This window comes from Acomys minous, assembly GCF_964271855.1.
Source record: "Acomys minous genome assembly, chromosome: 8".
NCBI lineage: Eukaryota > Metazoa > Chordata > Mammalia > Rodentia > Muridae > Acomys > Acomys minous.
Genome location: NC_140489.1, coordinates 11,228,360 through 11,250,810, shown reverse-complemented (window position 1 = coordinate 11,250,810; position 22,451 = coordinate 11,228,360). Strand labels below are relative to the sequence as shown.

The following is a 22,451-nucleotide window of genomic DNA, read 5'->3' as shown; positions in this document are numbered from 1 at the left end:
AAGAAACTCAACAAATGCTGCCAGTTACCTCTTACGTGGTAACTTCAATCCACATAGGATCTTATCATTGAATAGAAGAGTATGAGTCAGATCTTGCCTCCAAAGTCTGGACCCATCATTCCATTTGCTTGCTTGACATCAATGCAGGAAGCCTGCTAAGTACTTACATTTAGCTCTGCTCACAACTCTTCTACTTTTTCCCAAACTTGTTCTTTCTAGAGTCATCCACAGTCCAGGCAGTGCCCTTTTCCTTACTCTTCCATCTCATCCTGTCAGCTCTCCCTCAGAATATACCCAGCCGGCCACTCGCTCCCATTGCTCTTCTAACTGCCCCGTCTTTCTTGACTGTCCATTGCAGTCTTGTCTTTTACCGGCTTCCTGTTTTGTTCCTGTAGTCTCACCCATTTTTCCCTTCAGAAGCTTAAACTCAAGTCATGTCACTTGTGTACTCTAACGTCACTGAGTGGGAGAGCCCAGACTTTCATGGTGCCTTGCACATCTTGGCCAACTTGGCTTGGTAGTGCCCAGATTTCACCTCAGCGGCACTCTTGGCCTCTGCCACTCTAGCCACAGCAGCCATACAAGTCTTGTGGTGTTTAGGTTGGCGCTCTCCTCTCTGAGGATGCTGCCTGCACTCCATCTTCTCTCTAAAGTGAAGCCTCCATCGTGGGTCTTCCCCCTCTTTCCCCTCTGCCTCATTGTCATATAATACCACATATATATTCTAGATGTTGATTTCATATGTCAGCCATTTGTCCACTGCTGTTTCCCTAGTACTTTGTATGTAATAGGTTCTAGTAAATGTGTTAAATGAAAGAAGAAAACAAGCATACAATTTGAGAAAGGTTAGTAATTTGCATGAAGTTGCCCAGAAGTTGGAGTGAGGTCTGGTCAGTTTCATATTTTGTATTTCTGCAATAATGTCTTGTGAATCAGCCTAGCCTTAGCAGTCAGCACAGTCTTTCAAAGACAGTTCTGGGATCCCAGGATCAGTCATGATGCCTGTCACATACTCTATGGCTGTCGGAAGGACAGAGGAAGAGCAAAGAATCCGCTAGGATAGAGTGACTGACTGTTCCTGCTTCCCAGCGCCATGTCCACCTCTGCACAGGTATTGGAGCAGAGTGACCGTGGTTTCTGTAGACATGGGTGTATGGAAACATGAGTGCTTCAAGTCAAGGGGTTATTTCAACACATATCACCACCATTCCTGTACGAGGTATTAGACATCTGCTGGCAGAATTTGAATTAAGCCATCCCTAACTGTGAGGCTCGATCTTTGATTTCCTAGAGCCTTTTCAGGTTCACAACCATGCGGGTCTTTAGCGGTGACAGTAGGAACACCTGGTTGGAGGAAATCAGCACAGAGTAGGGAGTTAAGAGTGAGCAAAGGAGCTGAGAACAGAGAAACACAGATGATCTTCATGGATGCCACAGTTTTGTTAGTGTCTGACAAACCACAAGCAAAACAAACAAGTCAGCTTCCAAGGCAGCAAAGCAGAACACACCAGTCAGCCTCCACATTATTACAAAGTGAGTGGTGAGCTTCCTCAAGCAGAGGCAGTGCTGTGGGTCTGAAGCCCAGAGACTGACTTCAGTGCTTACAGGAACGACAGACGGTGAGACCCCAGAAAGTCATTCTCACCTTGCTACCTGTCTGATTAAAACAGGCTTTGGGGGTTATGTGTAGGAGGGCTCCTGTGTGTGAGGAAGCATTGCTTTGCTTGCATTCTGTGTTTGGGAATCAGTGGGTGCTTAATCAGTTAGTGCTTAACTGGCCCAGATGCTAGTTTTTAGTTTGGTTTGGTTTTTTCCAAGACTAGGTTTCTTTGTGTAGCCTTGGCCGCCCTGGACTGACTTTGTAGATCAGACTGGCCTCACACTCACAGAGATCCACCTGCCTCTGCCTCTCCAAGTGTTGGGATTCCAGGTGTGCACCACCACGCCCAGCAGATGCTACTTCTTAAAACAGCTCTGGTAATGGCCCTCTCTGTGTAAGGTGTAGTAGTAGGGGACAGAACAAAACCTATTACCTGAAGGGGAAAGGTGATGTTGTTTGAGGCCCAGCACGTTCTAGAATACCATGGCCCTTGGCAGTGACTTAGGAGAGTTTAGATATAGCTCCTGTTGTGTACGCTCTGCAAACTCCAGGAGTAGCATTTTGGAGGAGAGAAGATAGGAGGTTCTTTCTGCTCTTAGAGTGACCACTTTGCCTGACATTTCCTGAAAAGTTACTAAAGCATAGTTGAAAATGGCAAATATGAATATGCCTCCAGAGAACGCCAGCCCCTGGGGGGCAGGGAGCTCATGGAGCGAGCCCCTGGACCAGGAGCTGTGGGACTGGTGGAATCCTGAGGAAGAATTCTGTGCTGTTGGTAGAGTGTAGGAGCTGACTGAGGGGAGCATGCAGTGTGTGTGTGTGCACCCTCCCAGACTTTGGTCAAGAAAAACCTGAGGACAGACTTCTCAGATTTTGGTGTGTGACTCTGTCTGTGGTGACTTATCTGTGCCCCGCAGAGGGCATCCTTTACCCCAGGGAAGTGATGTAAGGTCTCTGTGCTTTAATTTCCTTTACTTTAAATGGGGCTGTTGACTACTTTGAGAGTTATCGTGCCTAAATGAGACTTCTCATAGGAAGCATCTGCCAAGGTGCCTGGAGTTTAGAGTTTACTCAGTACATCAGTAAGTCTTCATTTACTGAAAGAAGCAGGGCATTTCCTCAGACCCTCGCCCTGGATTTGAAATTCACTGGAGAGAGGGAAAAGGCCAACACACGGTACAGAGCAGCACTTCTGATCTCTTCCAACCCGCCAAGAGTTGAGATTTAGAATGCTAAAATTCAGTCCTTGGAAGACGGTCCTGTTTGCAAATGATGTCTTTATGGTGAGGTGAAACAAATATGGTGGAACTAATCACCCGAGAGCTGGGAACTTTGTGTGGCGGGCATGTAGACTCCCTACTCTGAGATTAAGTCCATTACTGTTGACAAATGAACTGTGGTGCTTTCTGGCTAAGGTCACATGGCCAGAGACCAACACCAAGTGTTATCCTCCCCTGAGCCTCTGTCTCATCTCTCATTGTCTCCTGAACTTGATAATAAACAAATGCCCGTTGACCTGTTAGGGCTACCCCAGACAGGTGACACGGGGAGTCTGTTCCATTGAAGGGAGGTTAACCAAAGTGAGAACTCAGTGATGAGAACCGCTCCAGCGAATCAGGTTGTTGTGGCTTTGATAGGATGTGTGGGTCCTTCTCTTCACAGGCGCTTGTACAGGTTCTCAATTGGGGTGGTGTGAGTGGGGAAGATTGCAATCTAAACACAGGCCACTCAAGCCCCTGAGAGACAGGGGAATTGCTGCAAGTTTGAGGCCGGGGAATTGCTGCAAGTTTGAGGCCAGCAATAGATACTAAGTAAGACTCCATCTCACAAACAGACCAGCATGGTACTTAGGATTCCTTTTCCTGGAGAGAGGACACATTCCTAGGCAAATACACCTAAGAGCAGTGTATCTCCCCACGAGATAAGGACTCCGCCCCTAATTTTCCCATGTGTCTTCAAATGTGGGCACATTGGCGGCGGTTGATTCTGTTCTTGTTGACTGTACTGAGCTTCTGGGCTAGGACATCATGGTGTGAGCAACGTGTGGCTCAGCTCATCCTTGCTCATAACTGAAAAGTTAAAGGCAGCTTCCTTCAAAGACAGCTGAGAACGGGGTAAATGGGTCCTGTTGCTTTGTGGACAGTCCTTCCCAAGTTATAGTGCAGAACGTTGTTCATTGCTGCTACAGCTTCTGGTTTTCTGCACATAAATCCCTTTGTGGTCTGTCTGCCCTTTCTCTTGAAGCTAAGCTGCAGAAACTTAGCTTCTGTGCTCCAGAAAACTGCTTGAACAGCGGCTTGCTGGTGTGCACTTGGGGTCCCAGCGCTGGGGAGGCGGAGACAGGATAGCAAGCTTGAGGCCAGCCCGGACACTTGGCTGCCTAGGCAAGACCCATCTTAGAGACTCGGCTAGGAGACCTGCTTTAGCTGTGGGTCTGGGCATGCTTCCTTGCTTCTTGTCTAAACCCTTGATGACCCCCTTTAGAGCACAGGCTGCTCTTCCTCACGTGCTTTTCCAGCCTCTGTAGCCCCATGTGTTTCTCTTTCCTTCTGAAGTTCCATACAACACTTAAGGGGTCTAATCTGCAATCTACTATTTAATTTTTCTTAACTGGGCAGAGGGCGACCAGAAGACACAACACCAATGTGCCTGTGTTGCAGCACACTTGGACAGAGCTGGGGAGTGTTGGCTTCCCAGGGCTTGAGTTCTAATTTTTCTTCTTTAATTTCCTGCCACGTGCCAGTCATTGTTACAGACCAGATTGAAAAAGGTAAGGAGAGGGGACATGTGCTGCCATTTGAATATCTCATTTTTCAAAAGACTTGTTTATTTATTGTATATGAGTGCTTTACCTGCAGAAGAGGACATCAGATCACATCATAGGTGGTTGTGAGCCACCATGTGATTGCTGGGAATTGAACTCAGGACCTCTGGAAGAACAGGTGGCGCTCTTAACTGCTGAGCCATCTCTCTAGCCCCAAATATCTCATTTTTTAAACAGGAAAGGCTTCAAGGAGTTTGATAAAGCTACTGAACTTAATAAGCAAGATCTGTATGTAGTTAAGCAGAATTTATCCAAGTAACAAGAGTAGGAAATGTGTAGTGATAGGTTTTCAAAGTTTTAGGAATCAACACAATATTTGAGTGTAAAAGTTCACTGGCCTCAAAAAGTCCTTATCTGTTTGTGCTTTTGAGACAGGGCCCCAAGTAGCCCAGACTGACCTTAAACTGACTATGTAGCCTTGAAATCTTGACCCTCCTACCTGAGTGTTGAGACTAGACGTTCAGACTCTCATCTGAAAGTTCTTATGTATTTAAATATAGTCCCTGATTCTTCTGTATTCAAACAGGTAACATAATGCAGGCGTGCCCTTCATCTGATTGTTCACAGTCGTCCATGAGGAGAAATCAGGGATTCCACTGTTGGTACACTGTGATCACTTTATCTCCCACGTACCTAAAGCCTAGACAGCTTAAATGGCTCAGACTCTCACTGAGGTGCTGTCAATGCCAGAATTTGAATTTGTCTTTTAACAGAAGCAACAACAACAAAAACCTGCTTAATTTTTACACTATCTCCATTAGCTGTCTCGTATTCTAATTTACATAACAATGAAAAATCTGTCAGATATGACAATTGTCTTCATTTTACATAACATTTTGTTGAGTTAATGGGCCCCACACAGTTACTGAACCTTGTCAGTGGTCAGTGTAACCTGTTCTCTCCTTTGTGTTCATAAACATATTCACTCCTGTCCTCAAAAGAACCGACTGAGGAAGTTGCTGTCACAGTCACATCCATTTTATGAAAGAACTGAGGCACATACTGGTTAAAGGACTTGTCTGGCATCAGACAGCTGGTGTTTGAACACAGGGCCGTCTTGATTCTGGGGGCTGCCTTCGGCTGCTGTGACTCAGATCTTTCCGGAGGCTTTTGGGGAAACAGTTCTGGTGGTTGGGTTGAGAGGAATGCACAGTATGCAGTGGCAGGACGGTTCTGAGACGCCCTCAGAAGACAGGCATTGTGCTTCCTGGGCTTTCTACGTATGTCTTCTGAAGAAATCTCTTTAACTATTTGGAACTTATACCCAAGAGTACCGCTGTGGGAAAAGGAGGCCCTTAGCATGGAACATAAAAGAGCATTTAGGAGAGGGGGCGGGGAGGGAGGAGGCTTAGATCAAAATGCCTAAGTGGAAGGAGTCCAAAGCACGTAAGATCAGATATCCCATCAGAATGTGGGTTCAGAGTTGCATTTTATAGAATTTGGAGCTAATCACTTATACTTTTACTGGGGTGTATACATCATTTAGACTATATTAAAAGTGCTTTATAGACAGAAAAGCTCAAGATCTTTTTCAAAATTGCTATTTTTCCAAACTCACTTTGTCATAATAGCTAGGACATCACTTCCAGCTCTGAGAGGAACAGTTAGAGTTGGGATACAGTTCAGTGGGAAAGGACTTGCCTAACCTTGAGGCCCCGGGTTTGCTCCTGGCACCAAAGGTGTGGCGGGGAGGAGGCAGTTGAATAGAAAGATAGCGAATTCTGCTTTCTACCTCACCAGGTTCTCTAACTGGCATGTTAGACCTGATTTTTTTTTTTAAATAAGTCTTTCTTTTTTGAATTTGCTTTTAAGACTGGGCCTCTCTATTAAGTAACTTTGGCTACTTAAGTGCTGTGGCTGTCCTAGAACTTGACATATACGTAGATCAGGCTGGGCTTCTTACAGAAATGCACCTGCTCTACCTCCCAAGTACTGGAATCAAAGATGTGCGCCACCACACCCAAGTTTGAATTTCTTTCTAAATAGTGTTCTGCTTTGTGTGGGGGTGAGGGGTGGAAAGAAGAGCTTAATGGAGTTCAGTCAGAGACCATGTTTTTCTACTTCATTTTATTACATTTCCCCTTTGGATTTCTTTCTTTTTTATTTTTTAAAAAAGATGTACTTATTTATTTTATGTATGAGTGCTCTATCTGCATGTATACTTGCATGCCAGAAGAGGGCATCAGATCCCAGTATAGATGGTTGTGAGCCACCATGTGGTTGCTGAAAGTTGAACTCAGGACTTCTGGAAGAGCAGACAGAGCTGAGCCATCTTTCCAGCCCTCCCCCACTTGTGAGTTTACTTTTTGTTTTTCTGACACATTTCTGGCAGAAAGTGTTTCTTTGGATAACTCCAAAATGTTAAATTTCATTCAGTAATGTACTGGGCTTTTTTTTTTTTTTAATCTTCATTTAAAAAAAAATTATTCTACTCACTCCCTCAGATGTGACCATCTGGTTTGTTTGGGTTTTTTTTTTCTTTTTGCTATTTTTTTAAAAGGAATTTCTAGTGTATCGTCCTTTTGACGTAATCACTCTAAATGTTTCCATGATAAAATCTGGCTGTGTGAAGAACTACCAGGAAGGAAAAACCTGCTGCTCCTTTGCACCCAGAACGGTTTCTACTGACAGAGATATGTGAGCGTTTTAGTTGGGACATTAAACCCATTAAACACATGGACAGTGATGTGAATTTAGGGTCACTCCAATATATTAAGTATTGCACAAACAACATTTTTTGTTTGTTTTGTTTTTGAGACAGGGTTTCTCTGTGTAGCCTTGCCTGTCCTCCACTCGCTTTGTAGACCAGGGTGGCGAGAAACACTTAAAGAAATGCTCAACCTCCTTAGTCATCAGGGAAATGCAAATCAAAACAACTCTGAGATTCCATCTTACACCCATCAGAATGGCTAAGACCAAAACTTCAAGTGACACCACATACTGGCGAGGATGTGGAGAAAGAGGAACACTCCTTCATTGCTGGTGGGAATGCAAACTAGTACAGCCACTTTGGAAATCTATCTGGTGCTATCTCAGAAAACTGAGAATAGGGCTTCCTCAAGACCCAGCTATTCCACTCCTTGGAATATACCCAGAAGATGCTCCAGCACACAACAAGAAAATTTGCTCAACCATGTTCATAGCAGCCTTATTCATAATAGCCAGGTCATGGAAACAGCCTAAGTGTCCCTCAGTAGAAGAATGGATAAAGAAACTGTGGTACATTTACACTATGGAATACTACTCAGCTATTAAAAACAAGGAACTCCCTAAATTTGTGGACAAATGGATAGAACTAGAAATGATCATAATAAATGAGTTAACCCAGAAGCAGAAAGACTCAAATGGTATATACTCAATTATATCTGCATACTAGTCCAAGGGGCATGTCCCATGAAAGTCTTCACTTACCAGGAGACTGGGACAGAGGGAAGGACATCCTATTGGGACTCTAGATGAGAGAAGCATGGAAGAATAGCAAAGTAGAAGGATCCAGAGGGTCCTAGAAACCTACAAGAAGAACATTATGATAGGCAGATTTGGACCCAGGGGTCCCGCTCAAACTATGGCTCCAGCCAAGGACAATACAGGCTGTAAACTTCAAACCCCTACCCAGATCTAGCCAATGGACAGGACATTCTCACAGTTGAGTGGAGAGTGGGGACTGACTTTCACACTAACACTGGTGCCCCATATTTGTCCATGTCCCCTGGATGGGGAGACCTGGTGGCACTCAGAGGAAGGATAGTAGGCTACCAAGAAGAGACTTGATACCCTATGAGCACATAAAGGGGGAGGAAGTCCCCCTTGGTCACAGTCATAGGGGAGGGGAGTAAGGGGAAAATGGGAGGATACAAGGGATGGGATAACCATTGAGATGTAACAAGAATAAATTAATTTAAAAAAAAAAAAAAGAAGTGTGCCAGGCCCATTCACAAAAGGCTACAAGCCCTGGAGCTGTCTTTCCTGCCTTGTGAAGCCTGCAAAGAGGGAAGAGGGAGTCAGTGATGGCCCTGGAAAGTACAATGTCAGGGCAGCTTTGACTGCACCTTTCTAGGCCATTACCCCCTAACTTAAGCCAGATTTATCCATGATTTTTTTTCTCCTGGCATTATATGAATGTCTTCCCCCTCCCCTTGTTAGAGTCAGTCATTTAAAATGTAGAGAATCTGTAGTAATGTGAAACTGGGAGAGAAATGAAAAGCAGAGTTGGAGTATTCTGACCTCTAGAGGGAGTAACCATGGCAACAACCTTCGAGGTTGTCATTCTGTCTAAGTGTTTAACAGAGGACTAGGGTACTCTGTGGTGTGAGTGTGAACTAAATTGTGTTCCCGCGGACTCACAAGTTGGAGCCCTAGTCCCGATTGGACTGACTGTATTTGGACTTTTAAGAACACAAGGATAATTGCTGTTGTAGCGATGGAGCCCTAGTCCAACATGACTGGAATCCCTGTGAAACGAGGAGAGCAACACAACAGTCGTGAGCAGAGAAGATCCATAGAGAAGGTGGCTGCCTGCCTGCCAGGGAGAGTGGCGTTCAGAGAAAGTTGCCTTGTGGTGAGGTGAGGCTGCCCCCACAGCAGTATAAACAGCTACAGCACAGGGATTGTCACTCAGGACAAGAAAGACCTTTGTAGCATAAACCCTCACTCTGCTGGAGGCCTGCCTTCCCTTCCTGCTCCTCCAGGAAAAGGTAAGCGTCCTTCTCTCAACTCTAGGACTATTCCGCCCTCACCTTTGTTTCTGTGCTTACCACACGTCTCAGCCCTCACTTCTAAATGATGAGCTGCTGCTAAGAGCTTGTCTTGTGATCCTGGGCTGGGATGATGTACAGCATGTGTGTCAGGTCCCCAGGGGTGTTGTTCCAGGAAGCACTGACTGGGTGAAGAGCCTCAGAACCGCAGGAGCAGTGCTCTACAGATTATGTTTTGAGGACAGCGTTGACTTTTCACTTCCTTGAAGTAGAAGTGTCAGCATCTCCTGAGAGGCTTCCAGTGGGTGGGGGAAGTACTGTGTGCAGTTTCCCAGGCACATTGTGTCATAGATGAGTGTATTTCCTTCATTCACAGTTAGATGCTAGTGTTACAGAAGAGTGTGCCTTCTGTACTCAGCCAAGATCTGTATTTTTAAAATACCATTTAATGAACACCATTTTCTTCAAGTTAGAAATTGATGGCAGTTGAGGAAACAAACCTATGAAGGGCCAGAACCCAGCCATGGTTGGCAGGCTGGTAGCAGAACAGGACTAGAATTTTCTGCTGGCTCTGCTGTGGTGGTGGGTTCTTCCTTTGGCCGCCATCCTGGGTGGGATGCTGTAGACATGGCAGCAAGAAGAAACATCAATAACCAGTTCTGCCACTTAAAACAAAACAAAAAACTATACTTTGACCACACAGGGTAGTTTTCAGGTAAAAGGAAAACCCTAAAATCTCAGAAGTTACCATAATTACCAAGCATGGACAAAGCAAATGCAACAAGTTTGAGGCCACCGGATTTCCTGCACCTGTCTGGGCAGAACTCTCAGAACAGATCTGCTGGGCTATAGATTCTCTGACCTGCATCCAAAGAGCAGAATCCAAGGGCTGAGCTGGCAGGTGAGATGGACCTCCACCTCCTCTCGGTTTTAGTAACTTTGAGTCTCAGCTGCCAGAGTTCTTAGTCACAAGATTGCTGCCATAGCCTCCCGAGCAAGACTGGCCCTGCTTCCACTGCGCTTACTCCTTGGGTACGTTAATATCACCCCTCCTTCTGGCATGATCTCATTGCCTAACCCAGCTGGCCTAGAGCTCCAGATCCCTTGCCTCAGCCTCCTGAGTGCCAAAATGGCACGTACCACCAACGCTGTGGCCACAGACTAAGGGAGGAAGGGCTTATTTCAGCTTATCGTGCCTTGATAGAGCCCATCCCATGGAGGAAGTCATGGCAGCAGGTACTTAGGGCCGCTGGTCACATTGTATCCAGTCAGGCAGCAGAGTGTGAGAATGCTACTGCTCGCTGGTTTCTCCCACTTATTCAAAGTCTAGGAACACCACCCAGGGACTGTGTCTTTCCACCATAATTAACCTCATTAAGGTAATCCCTCTGGCTTGGCCAGGGCTTGTTTTCGAGATGAGTCTAGATCTATCCAAGTTAATGATATGAACTAAGATAATGCCAAGGCCTGAACAATTTTCTTTTTAATTAACTAGTTTATTTCTTTTTTATTATTTACTTATTTATTCAGTGGGGGCGCAAGCCATGACACACGTGGAAGCTAGAGGGCAACGTAGTAAAGTCAGTTCTCTTCTCTCACTACGTGGATCCCAAAGACCAAGCTTAGATCATCAAGTTGGTTGGCAAGTGTCTTTATTGGAGTCATCTCGCCATCGCTAAGCTGGTTTCGTTATTTGCTCAGTGATAAACTGCTTGCAGTATTAGAGCTCACACAGAGTAACACTAAGTCTTCAGAGACCCTTAAACTCTCAGTAGAGGCTATAGGTTGCGAGGGAAGCTGTCTGTAATGGTCTAAGGTACGTCCTAGGTATCCCCCTGAATCTTTATTCTCTTTCTTCTTTCCCTCCCTCCCATGTACGTGTGTGTGTGTGTGTGTGTGTGTGTGTGTGTGTGTGTGTGTGTGTGTGTGTTGCTCCAAAGAAGATATTTTGACCTCTTAAGGATTAGAAGTTCGGTGGCAGGTCTGTTGTTGTTTCCTTATGGATTTCCTCTGCATCCTATTGAATGTACTTTCCCTCTCCCAGTGCAGGTGGACTGGAGTCCTCAGGGAATGGGGCCAATTTCTGCAGAGAAAGGTATTGGGAAGGAAACAGAGGCATTAGCCAGGCCACCAAATAAGCATGAGACTCAAAAGGAAAGAGGACGTTAGAATGGACATCAGAGCTTTGCAGAGTTTAGCCATGGGGCTGGCAGCTTTCCTAATACGGTAGAGGTTTCATTATTTTCTTAAAAATAAAACTTTGGATAAAATCAATAGCTCGCATATATAAAATAGATAAAAGAGCTAGGTTTACTGAAATGATGGGTAAACCACAGGCAGGAAAATAACTGTGCAGTATGCCTGCATACACTGCCTCGTGAGGCCACAGTTCTGCTCTGCTGCTGTTCTCTCTGCTGTGTGTCTTGGTGGTCTCTGGGCCTTTCTGCCCTGTATCGTGGCTTTGGGATAACCTTGGCAAGCAGCTACCTGTACAGTACATGACTAGTGCTCCGCTGCCTTACCGCGAATTCATTCTCTTGCTTTCCCTCTGTCGTGCTCTTCGGTCATCATCTCCTTCTCTTTTGAGCTCCTCCTCCTCCTCCTGCTTCATCTCTGCTGTGTGGTTCCTCCTCTAATCTGCCTCTTCCTGTGGGCTCCCAGCAGCCTCCAGTGGTCTGCCTTTACCCTGCCTTGATCAGTGTTAGGACTGGCTCTGTTGTCACGGTTTTCTCTGTGTTTTTCCTTAAGCATTGGAACCAAGAAATGGCTCCTTCTGCTCCTCAGAAAACCATCATCGTCTCGGCAGAACGTTAGATCTTCTGCAGGTCTCCTTGTCCTTTCACTTTTTTGTTCAACACTTCATTGCTTCGCTGCATGTGTTTTCAGTTTGTTTGGACCACAGATAGCCTCAAGAGCCTTCAATGCAAATAATACTGTAGGTGTAAGAGAAGAGATGAAATAGTGAGCATAATAATACAGCAAATGTAGCGGCACCATAAACCCAAGGTGCTGTGGTAGCAGTTTATTGATATCTAGTATGCCACAGTATATAAAAATAGTTACATTGTGGCTGATATATATGACTGTTGTTAACAAAAAAGGCCTCACTTCTGCTTCCTTTAAAGTGTCCCCTTTAAACTCCATGCCCAGGAGGAACAACAGCTTTTCTATTAAAAGTGGAAAGTTCTGGAGCCTATGGGATGGCCCACCAGATTAAGGCACTTGCCACTGAGTTAGGTCCCTGGAATTTACATAGTGAATGGAGAAAACTGATTCCCAAACGTTATCCTCTACCTCTGTACTATGTACTGTGACCTCATGTTCCATGGCATATGTACCTCGTGGTGTATCCTTAGAACACACAAGCCCCAGATGGGAAATACATGTGGAATGAAAATAATTAATAGCATCATTAACAAAAACATCAAGTTAATTGTAATAGTGTGTATTTAAACTGTTGTGTTCAAAATATTATGATTTCAACATATAACCAGCAAGAAAATCACTGGTAAGTTACATTATTTTGCTTCTGTGCAAGTTTGGTATGGGTTTACACCAGTGTCACATCTCGATTCAGTGTTGCCACATTTTCAGGGCTCAGCAGTCACCTGTGACTGGAGGCTGATGCCTGATAAGCCTTAACCTAGTGCATTGTTGCACACAGCAAAGGGGCTTAAAAGTATTGGACAAACATGTCTGGTTACTGTAGGAAACCTTGCTGTGTAAGTTCGTCAGATGCTGGCAGTCTCAGGAAACGCTGCTGTGGTGGGAACATTGTGGAGCAATATCTCCCTCCTGTGGCTGGGGTGAGAAGGCTGCAGCAGCCGACAGCAAGTTCACATGCTCACTTGCTATTCCTTCCTTTTTTTGTTTTTTTGTTTTTTGTTTTTTGTTTTTTGTTTTTGTTTTGTTTTGTTTTCGATACAAGGTTTCTCTGTGTAGCCTTGGCTGTCCTAGACTTGCTTTATAGACTAGGCTGGCCTGGAATTCATAGTGATCTGCCTACTTCTGCCTCCCAAGTGCTGGGATTAAAGGCGTGTGCCACCATACCTGGCCTATTTTTAATGTTAATTAAAATATAATTACATCAGTTCTTCCTTATCTTTTCTCCCTTCAACTCCTCCCACCCACTCCAAATTCTTGGCTTCTTTTTCTTTATTATTGTTACATACATGAATGCTCAAAAACGTGCTCCTTTTGATAGGAAGGACTTCTTTGGTCGGTCAGGAGTCACTTTGAAAAATTAATGGTGGTTATAAACCAGTCCCATGGGAAAAAAAAATCACACTCTGAAAGCTAACAAAACATTGATTAACTCTGGATTTTATGGTCTGAAAGCCTCCCTGTTCTCTAACAGTGTAAAACAGTGTGTAGAGTGTGTACCGTAGACATCATCTAAGTTTGAATGTTTATAGGAAATACTAGGGTGAGTGATTGTCCTGTCATGTTTCTGATTATAGAGGGACAGCACCCAGCAATAATGTTTTAATTGGCAGTCAGCATCCCACTTGACAACTATAAAGTGAGCTAAGATAGCCCTTCCTGGTTACACTTGCCTTGCAATATAATTAAGGGCAGGGCATTAAACAGGCCTAGGGCAGCAAGGTGCAGAAGCTTGCCAAGACTTCCACAGGGTACGGGCCTACAAGGGCTCTGGTTTTGGTATCCAGGCTTTTCACACTATGGTTCCAGGCAGTTTTCTCTGCCAGCACCTCAGAGCCCTTGTTGCTCAGTTAACTAGTAGGTTACTGAAGCATACCACATCAGACCACGCCCCACAGAAGCTTCTCCATGGATGCTGTGGGGACAGAGTAGGGAAGGAGGGAGTTGCCTAGGCATGGCAGGAAGGGGTTCACAGCCAAGTGCTGTGGAGCAGAGAGGGCTCACTGTGTGTCTTCCCCCTTGCAGGGTTCTCAGGGTTTCTTCCAAGTCAGTTTGGCAGGATCATGGGTGACAAGGTTTCCTGATGGTTAAAGACAATGGGCACAGAACTTCAGATGTGAAAGAAGCCAGTCTGAAGGTGATTGCAACTGTTTAATATTCTGGAAAACTGTAGGCTCCAAGTCAGTGGTTGTCAAGAAATGGATAGAAGGAACAAATCCTGAGAGTGCACTCTTTAAAAAACAGAACAAGGCTGGGCGGTGGTGGGGCACGCCTTTAATCCCAGCACTCGGGTGACAAAGGCAGGTGGATCGCTGTGAGTTTGAAACCAGCCTGGTCTGCAAAGCAAGCCCAGAGCAGCCAAGGCTACACAGAGAAACCCTGTCTCAAAAAAACCAAATAAATAAATAAAAAAAAATAAAAAACAGAACAACAACAAAAACACTTTTAGGTTTGTAGCAATATTGAGGGGGGAATGGATATTTTCGTTCGGCAGATAAGAAAGCTTGTTGCTGGGGCTGGAGAGATGGCTCAGCGGTTAAGAGCACTGACTGCTCTTCAAGAGGTCATGAGTTCAATTCCCAGCAACCACATGGTGGCTCACAGCCATCGATAATGTGATCTGATGTGCATTGTATACATAATAAATAAATAAATCTTTTTTTTTTTTTTAAGAAAGCTTGTTGCTCTTGCAGAGAACTGGGGTTCATTCCCAGCATCAGGTGACACACACATACACATAATTAACAATAAAATAATTTAAAACTTTTGAAGTAATAGGAACTATCTATTTAATAATTACATTTGTGTATAGGCAAAATGAATGATATCTGATAAAAGAAATAAAAGTGAAGAATTAGAAAGTTTTGTTAAGTTACACAGGAGAAGTGTCTGACTTCCACTTGTGGAAGCTGTGTATCTGCAGCTTAAACCAGTGTTCAATACTCTTCTAACTGGCCTGTTGGTTCACTGAGATGGGTTAGTGGGTGGGTGGCTCTCATGCAGGCCCAAGACCTAAATGTGCTCCCTGAGTCTCACAGAGTGACAAGATAGAATCCACTTCTGAGAGTTATCCTCCAACTTCTGCACGCACGATGTAGCATGTATGTGACTGCACGCGCACGTGCGCGCGCGCGCGCACACACACACACACATTTAAAAATTGCATCTGTTTCAATATGTACAGAGTTCTGTTGTTGCTTCCTAAGTGAAGTAATATATCAACTATTTACATGACATTTGCATTAAGTTATTTATAAGTATTCTAGAGATGATTTAAAGTATGTGGGAGTTTGTGTATTCTTTATATGCCAATAGTTTATCAGTTTATACAAGGAATTTGAGCATCTATGTATGTATGTGTATATATATATATATATATATATATATATATTTTTTTTTTTTTTTTTTTTTAATGAGAGCTCGTAGCTAGGTGAAGACCCAGACCTTGAAGACACCGAGGACCTGGGAAATGCATGGAGAAGCTGGGTCTAGGTGCTGTCTAAAGGCAACCTCAAGTCTAGTGGCATTAACATCTTAGAGGAGTGCAGTTGAGTGGCCATCCAGCAGAGCAAGGCTCAGCCAGCTTTCTATGTCTACTAGTATAGAAAGATCTGACTGGCATCTGTCAAAATCAAATATGTAAACCATGGGCTCCAGACCTGAATGATAGGAATAAACAATTTTTAAACAATAAACTCAATAGAACAGTGACTACTTGTTAGCTAAACCGTATTAATTACATACTGAGGTAAAATTCAGTGACGTTAAATCCTCTGAATAGGGCAGTAACTGTCAGATGGCTGCATGTTTCTGAGACACTGGAAGTCTTGTGGAATGCGATTCCACCCCTCACTGCAGGGTCACTGCAATGTCAACCAGTGGTCAGCGTGATGAACACAGTGCGAGGGACCTCTGAGCACGTAGCTTTGTGATAGGCAAAGTGTAGCTCTGAGACCTTTGTACTGACAGCAGCTGTGTGCTGTCCAGCGTTCTCCGCATGTGCTTCCATCACTGCTGAGCCCTCTGAGAACTGCTTTTTTAAAAGCCTATACACGAGCAAGCTGTAATCGGGACAGATGTTGGAGAGCATAATAACTGACCACTGTCTTGTTGGCCTAATCACGGTCAGGTAGGAATAAGACAGGTGACTGAGGCGGGAAGGTCAACTTCAGAGAAGCCATGCTAAGAGTGCTCAGCCTCCTGCCTGACCCCTCATCCTCAAGATGAGGAGAGCGAGGTTTCCAAACAGAGCAGACCAGATTAAGCTGGCCCCTGTCTCTAGATGCCACATCATTACCTGCAGCTGCAGCTCCCCACAGCCAGCTCACCACACCAGCACACCCCAGAGCAGAATCTATGAAGCTACATTAAATTAACAATTTTGTTTGAAAAAGCAAATTTGAATGCTTTTTTTCTATGTTTTTTATTTAATTAATTTATTCAGATTAAAACTCAATTGTTATCCCATCACTTGTATCCTCCTGTTCCTCCCTCCCGCTTTCACCCTATTCCCCTCCCCTCGGTCTATGACCGAGGGGACCTCCTCCCACACTATATGGTTATAGGCTATCAAGTCTCATCTTGGTAGCCTGCTTATTCTTTCTTTGAGAGCCACCAGGCCTCCCCACCAAGGGGAGGTGGTCAAATATGGGGCACCAGAGTTCATGTCAGAGTCAGTCCCCACTCTCCACGTAATGGTGGAGAATGTCCTGTCCACTGGCTAGATCTGAGTAGGGGTTCAATATTTACTGCACATATTGTCCTTGCTTGGTGCAATAGTTTGAGCAGAACCCCTAGGCCCAGATCCACCCATCATAAATGTTCTTCTTGTAGGTTTCTAGGACTCTCTGGATCCTTCTATTTCCCCATTCTCCCATACTTCTCTCACCTAGAGTCCCAATAGGATGTCCTCACATCTATCCCAATTTCCTCGTAAGTGAGGTCTTTAATGGGACATGTCCCTTGGACTAGTGTCCAGTTATAAGTGAGTATATACCATGTGAGTCTTTCTGCTTTCTGAGTTAACTCACTCATTATGATCATTTCTAGTTCTATCCATTTTTCCACAAATTTTGGGATTTCCTTGTTTTTAATAGCTGAGTAGTATTCCATAGCGTAAATGTACCACAGTTTCTTTATCCATTCTTCTACTGAGGGACACTTAGGCTGTTTCCATGACCTGGCTATTATGAATAAGGCTGCTATGAACATGGTTGAGCATATGTCTTTGTTGTGTGGTGGAGCATCTTCTGGGTATATTCCAAGGAGTGGAATAGCTGGGTCTTGAGGAAACCCTATTCCCAGTTTTCTGAGATAGCACCAGATAGATTTCCAAAGTGGCTGTACAAGTTTGTATTCCCACCAGCAATGAAGGAGTGTTCCTCTCTCCCCACATCCTCGCCAGCATGTGGTGTCGCTTGAATTTTTTATCTTAGCCATTCTGATGGGTGTAAGATGGAATCTCAGAGTCATTTTGGTTTGCATTTCTCTGATGACTAAAGGCGCTGAACATTTCTTTAAGTGTTTCTCAGCCATTTGATATTCCTCTGTTGAGAATTCTCTGTTTAGTTCTAAGCTCCATTTCTTAATTGGGTTATTGGGTTTGGTGATGTTCAGTTTCTTGAGTTTATATATATATTGGATATTAGACCTTTGTCAGATGTAGGGTTGGTGAAGATCTGTAGGTTGTTCTGTTAACAGTGTCTTCTGCCGTACAGAAGCTTCTCAGCCTTATGAGGTCCCATTTATTGATTGTTGACTTTAAGGCCTGGGCTGTTGGTGTTCTGTTCAGGAAGTTGTCTCTTGTGCCAATGTGTTCAGGCTCTTCCCTACTTTTTCTTCTAACCGATTTAGCATCTCTGGTTTTATGTTGAGGTCTTTAATCTACTTGGACTTGAGTTTTGTGCATGGTGACAAATATGGGTCTAATTGCATTTTTCCACATGTAGACATCCAGTTAGACCATCACCATTTGTTGAAGATACTATCCTTTTTCCATTGAATAGATTTGGCTTCTTTGTCAAAAATCAAGTGACTATATGTGTGTGGATTCATTTCTGGGTCTTCTATTCCATTCCATTGTTCAACCAGCCTATTGCTGTACCAGTACCGCGCTGTTTTAATTACTGTTGCTCTATAATACAGCTTGAGATCAGGAATGGAGATTCCTCCGGAGGATCTTTTATTGTATAGGGTTGTTTTAGCTATTCTGGGTTTTTTGTTTTTCCATATGAAGCTGAGAATTGATCTTTCAATGTCTTTAAAAAATTGTGTAGATATTTTGATGGGGATTACATTGAATCTGTAAATTGCTTTTGGTAAGATGGCCATTTTTACTATGTTAATTCTTCCAATCCATGAACAAGGGAAATCCTTCCATCATCTGAAGTCATCTTCAATCTCTTTCTTCAGAAATTTGAAGTTTTTTTTTTTTCAAACAAGTCCTTCACTTGCTTGGTTAGAGTAACTCCTAAATATTTTATATTGCTTGTGGCTAACGTGAAGGGTGTAGTTTTCCTAATTTCTTCCTCTGCATCATTGTCATTTGTATATAGGAAGGCTACTGACTTTTTTGAGTTAATTTTGTATCCAGCCAATTTGCTGAAGGTGTTTATCAGCTGTAGGAGTTTTCTGGTGGAATTTTGGGGGTCACTTATGTACACAATCATATCATCTGCAAATAGGGATAATTTGACTTCCTCCTTTCCCATTTGGATCCCCTTGATCTACTTTTGTTGTCTTATTGCTCCAGCTAGGACTTCAAGAACTATATTGAAGAGATATGGAGAAAGTGGGCAGCCTTGTCTGGTCCCCAATTTTAGAGGAATTTTCTTGAGTATCTCTCCATTTAATTTGATGTTGGCTATTGGCTTGCTGTATATAGCTTTTATTATTAGATATGTGCCTTGTATCCTTCATCTCTCCAAAACTTAAAACATGAATGGGTGTTGGATTTTGTCAAATGCTTGTTCTGCATCTAAGGAGATGATCATGTGGGTTTCTTTTCTTTCAGTTTGTTTATATGGTGGACTACATCGATGGATTTCCATATATTAAACCATCCTTGCATGTCTGGAATGAAGCCTACCTGGTTCTTTTATTTGGGTTGCAAATATCTTATTGAGTATTTTTGTGTCAATGTTCATAAGAGAAATTGACCTAAAATTCTCTTTTTTTTTTTTTTTGTTCGGTCTTTGTGGGGTTTAGGTATCAAGGTGACTGTGGCCTCATAGAATGAATTTGGTAATGTTCCATCCATTTCTATCTTTTGGAGTACCTTGAAGAGTATAGGTATTAGCTCTTCTTTGAAGGTCTGGTAGAATTCTGTATTGAAACCATCTGGCCCTGGGCTTTTTTTTTTTTGGTTGGGAGACTATCAACGATTGCTCCTATTTCTGTAGGAGAAATAGGACTATTTAATTTGTTTATCTGATCTAGATTCAATTTTGGCAAGTGGAATGGATCAAGAAAATTGTCCATTTCTCTTAGATTTTCAAATTTTGTGGCATATATGCCTTTAAAGTAGGATCTTATTATTCTTTGTATTTCTTCAGTGTCTGTTGTTATATCTCCCTTTTCATTTCTGATTTTGTTGATTTTGATAGTGGCTCTCTCTGCCTTTTAGTTAGTTTGGCTAACAATTTGTCTACTTGTTGATTTTCTCAAAGAACCAACTCCTAGTTTTGTTGATTCTTTGAATTGCTCTCTTTGTTTCTAATTTATTGATTTCATCCCTGAGTTTGATTATTTCCAGCCATCTACTCCTTTTGGGTGTTTCTGCTTCTTTTTTTTTCCCCCTTAGGGCTTCCAGATGTGTTGTTAAGCTGCTTATGTGGGATGTTTCCAATTTCTTTATAAAGGCACTTAGTGCTATGAATTTTCCTCTTAGCACCACTTTCAATGTGTCCCATAAATTTGGGTATGTTGTTCCTTCATTTTCATTGAATTTCAAGAAGTCCTTAATTTCTTTCCTTATTTCTTCCCTGACCCAGGTGTCATTAAATAGAGTTGTTTAGTTTCCATGTGTGTGTAGGCTTTTTGTTATTTCTGTTGTTGTTTAAGTCCAGTCTTAGACCATGGTGATCGGATAGAATACAAGGTATTATTTCAATCTTCTTGTATCTGTTAAAGCTTGCTTTGTTACCTAGAGAAGAAGATATACTCCTTTGTGTTTGGGTGAAAAGTTCTGTAAATATCTGTTTGATCCATTTGATTTGTGGTGTTGGTTAATGATGTTATTTCTTGGCTTAGTTTCTTTTTCAATGACTTCAGTGAAAGTGGGGTTTTGAAGTCTCCCACTATTACTGTGTGGGGATCGATGAGTGTTTAAGCTTTGTTAATAGTTCTTTTACAAATGTGGGTGCCCTTGTATTTGGAGCATAGATGTTCAGAATTGTGATGTCATCTTGGTTGATTTTTGCCTTTGATGAGTATAAAATGTCCTCATCCCTTTTGATTAATTTTGGTTGAAAGTCTATTTTATTAGATATTAAAATGGTTACGCCTGCTTGCTTCTTGTGACCATTTGCTTAAATATTTTTTCCAGCCTTTTACCCTGAGGTAATGTCTGTCCTTGTGGGTGAGATGTGTTTCTTGAGTGCAGAAGAATGTTGGTTTTTATTTATGCACCCACTCAGTTAGTCTGTGTCTTTTTAGTGGAGAATTGAGACCGTTGATATTGAGAGATATTGATAGCAAGAGACTGTTAAGTCCCTCAATTTTTGATGTTGGTTACAATAGAGAGTTTGTGTGGTTGTGTTTTGTGATGGTCTGGTTATCTATTTCCTGTGTAGTTTTGGTTGTGGCTTGTCCCTTTGGGGTGGAGTTTTCCTTCTAGTAACTGCTGTAAAGCCAAATTTGTGGAAAGGAACTGTTTGTATTTGTTTTCATCATGAAATATTTTGTTTTCTCTGTCAGTGGTTATTGATAGTTTTGCTGGGTATAGTAGTCTGGCCTGGCATCTGTTGTCTCTTAGGGTTTGCAGGACCTCTGTCCAGGCCCTTCTGGCTTTTATCATCTCTGCTGAGAAGTCGGGTGTAATTCTGATAGATTTGCTGTTGTATGTTCCTTGGCCTTTTTTTCTTGCCGCTTTTAATATTTTTTCTTTGTTCTGTATATTTTGTGTTTTTATTATTATGTGGTGGGAAGATTTTTTTTTTCTGGTCTATTCTATTTGGTGTTCTGTAGGCCTCTTGTATGTTTATAGGCATATCCTTCTTTAAATTGGGGAATTTTTCTTCTATGATTTTGTTTAAGATATTTTCTGGGCCTTGGAGTTGGGTGTCTTCTCTTCTTTGATACCTATTATTCTCAGATTTTGTCTTTTCATGGTGTCCTTGATTTCTTCAATGTTTTGTGTCAGGAAAATTTCAGATTTAGCATTTTCTTTGATGGTTGCTTCAAGTTCTACAATAGTATCTTCTAGTCCCAAGATTCGTTCCTCCGTTTCTTCGATTCTGTTAGAGAAGCTCTCGTCTGTGTTGCTTACTTTCTTCTCTAAGGTCTCTCTTTCCCGGTTTTCTTCTGTCAGTGTCTTTATCACTGTTTCCATTTTCATCTTCAGATCTTGAACTGATTTATTGATTTAGTTCACTGGTTGTTTGCATTTTCCTGAATTTTTCCAGTGTTTCTCTATAGGCCTCTTTTATGTCTTTCGCCTGTTTGCCTGTGTCTTCCTACATTTGATTATAGATTTTATTCGTTTCCTCCATTATCATCTTCATTATTAAGGATTTTAGGTCATTTTCTTGTATTTTGATTGAGTTTGAGTTCTCAGGGTTGCTTTCTTTGGGATAGCTGGGATCTGGAGATGCTGAGTTGTTTTGGTTTTTGTTGTTTGCATTCTTATGCTGTCCTTTAGTCATCTTGCTATTTCTGATGTTGGGTGGTAGCTTCTGGTCTCCTTCACTGGTCATTGAGAGTAGATAGTTGGTGACTGATTATAGGTCATGTGCCCTTGCCTATGGGGATCAGGGAGTTCTGCTCCAGGAGACTTTGCTCTGTTTTAAAATTACATGTATTATCTATAGGTCTGGCTAGCAATCAATCAAGACACAGACACTTGTTATATTTTAAAATAGCCTTAGTTAACCTGGGGCAGGGCAGATATCAATCTTCTGAACTACTTTCCATAGTAGGGCCTCAGGCATGGGATCTCTGTCTCAATCCCATGCCATCCAAATGAAGGGAGGATATAGGTTTATAGAATAAAAGGTAGATTATTGAATCTGCTAGCTTCAGATCTCTTACATTGGTATTGTAAATTGATAAAAATTTAAGACTATTTTGATTGATGAAAATTTAAGACTATTCAACTTTTGCTTCACATTGATAAAAACTTAAATTGTATATTTGTTATTCATTTTTTGCCTTATGTATTATGCGTTATATGTTGATAAAATATTATATATTGTATGTTAGTAGAAACTTAAAATCATTTTGTTCAATGTTT

General features: G+C 42.6%; 1 protein-coding gene and 1 long non-coding RNA gene across 4 annotated transcripts in view; one reads left to right on the top strand and one right to left on the bottom strand.

Annotated features, from left to right (window-relative positions):
- The window catches only part of EVL (Enah/Vasp-like), a 134,814-nt gene that overhangs the window by 49,877 nt on the left and 62,486 nt on the right, over positions 1-22,451 (top strand). The window contains exon 1 of one of the 3 annotated variants that reach the window (XM_084792004.1): positions 8,985-9,118. The exons of the other annotated variants lie outside the window; for them this stretch is intronic. The gene's annotated coding sequence lies outside the window, so the exon portion shown is untranslated. Of the gene's footprint in view, positions 1-8,984; positions 9,119-22,451 lie in introns of those variants that run through there. 3 annotated transcript variants of the gene reach the window in all.
- LOC311603139 lies at positions 10,983-12,045 on the bottom strand. The gene is made up of 2 exons (XR_014780962.1): positions 11,641-12,045; positions 10,983-11,201 (listed from the first exon to the last, which is right to left on the bottom strand). It is a non-coding gene; the product is annotated as an uncharacterized lncRNA (long non-coding RNA).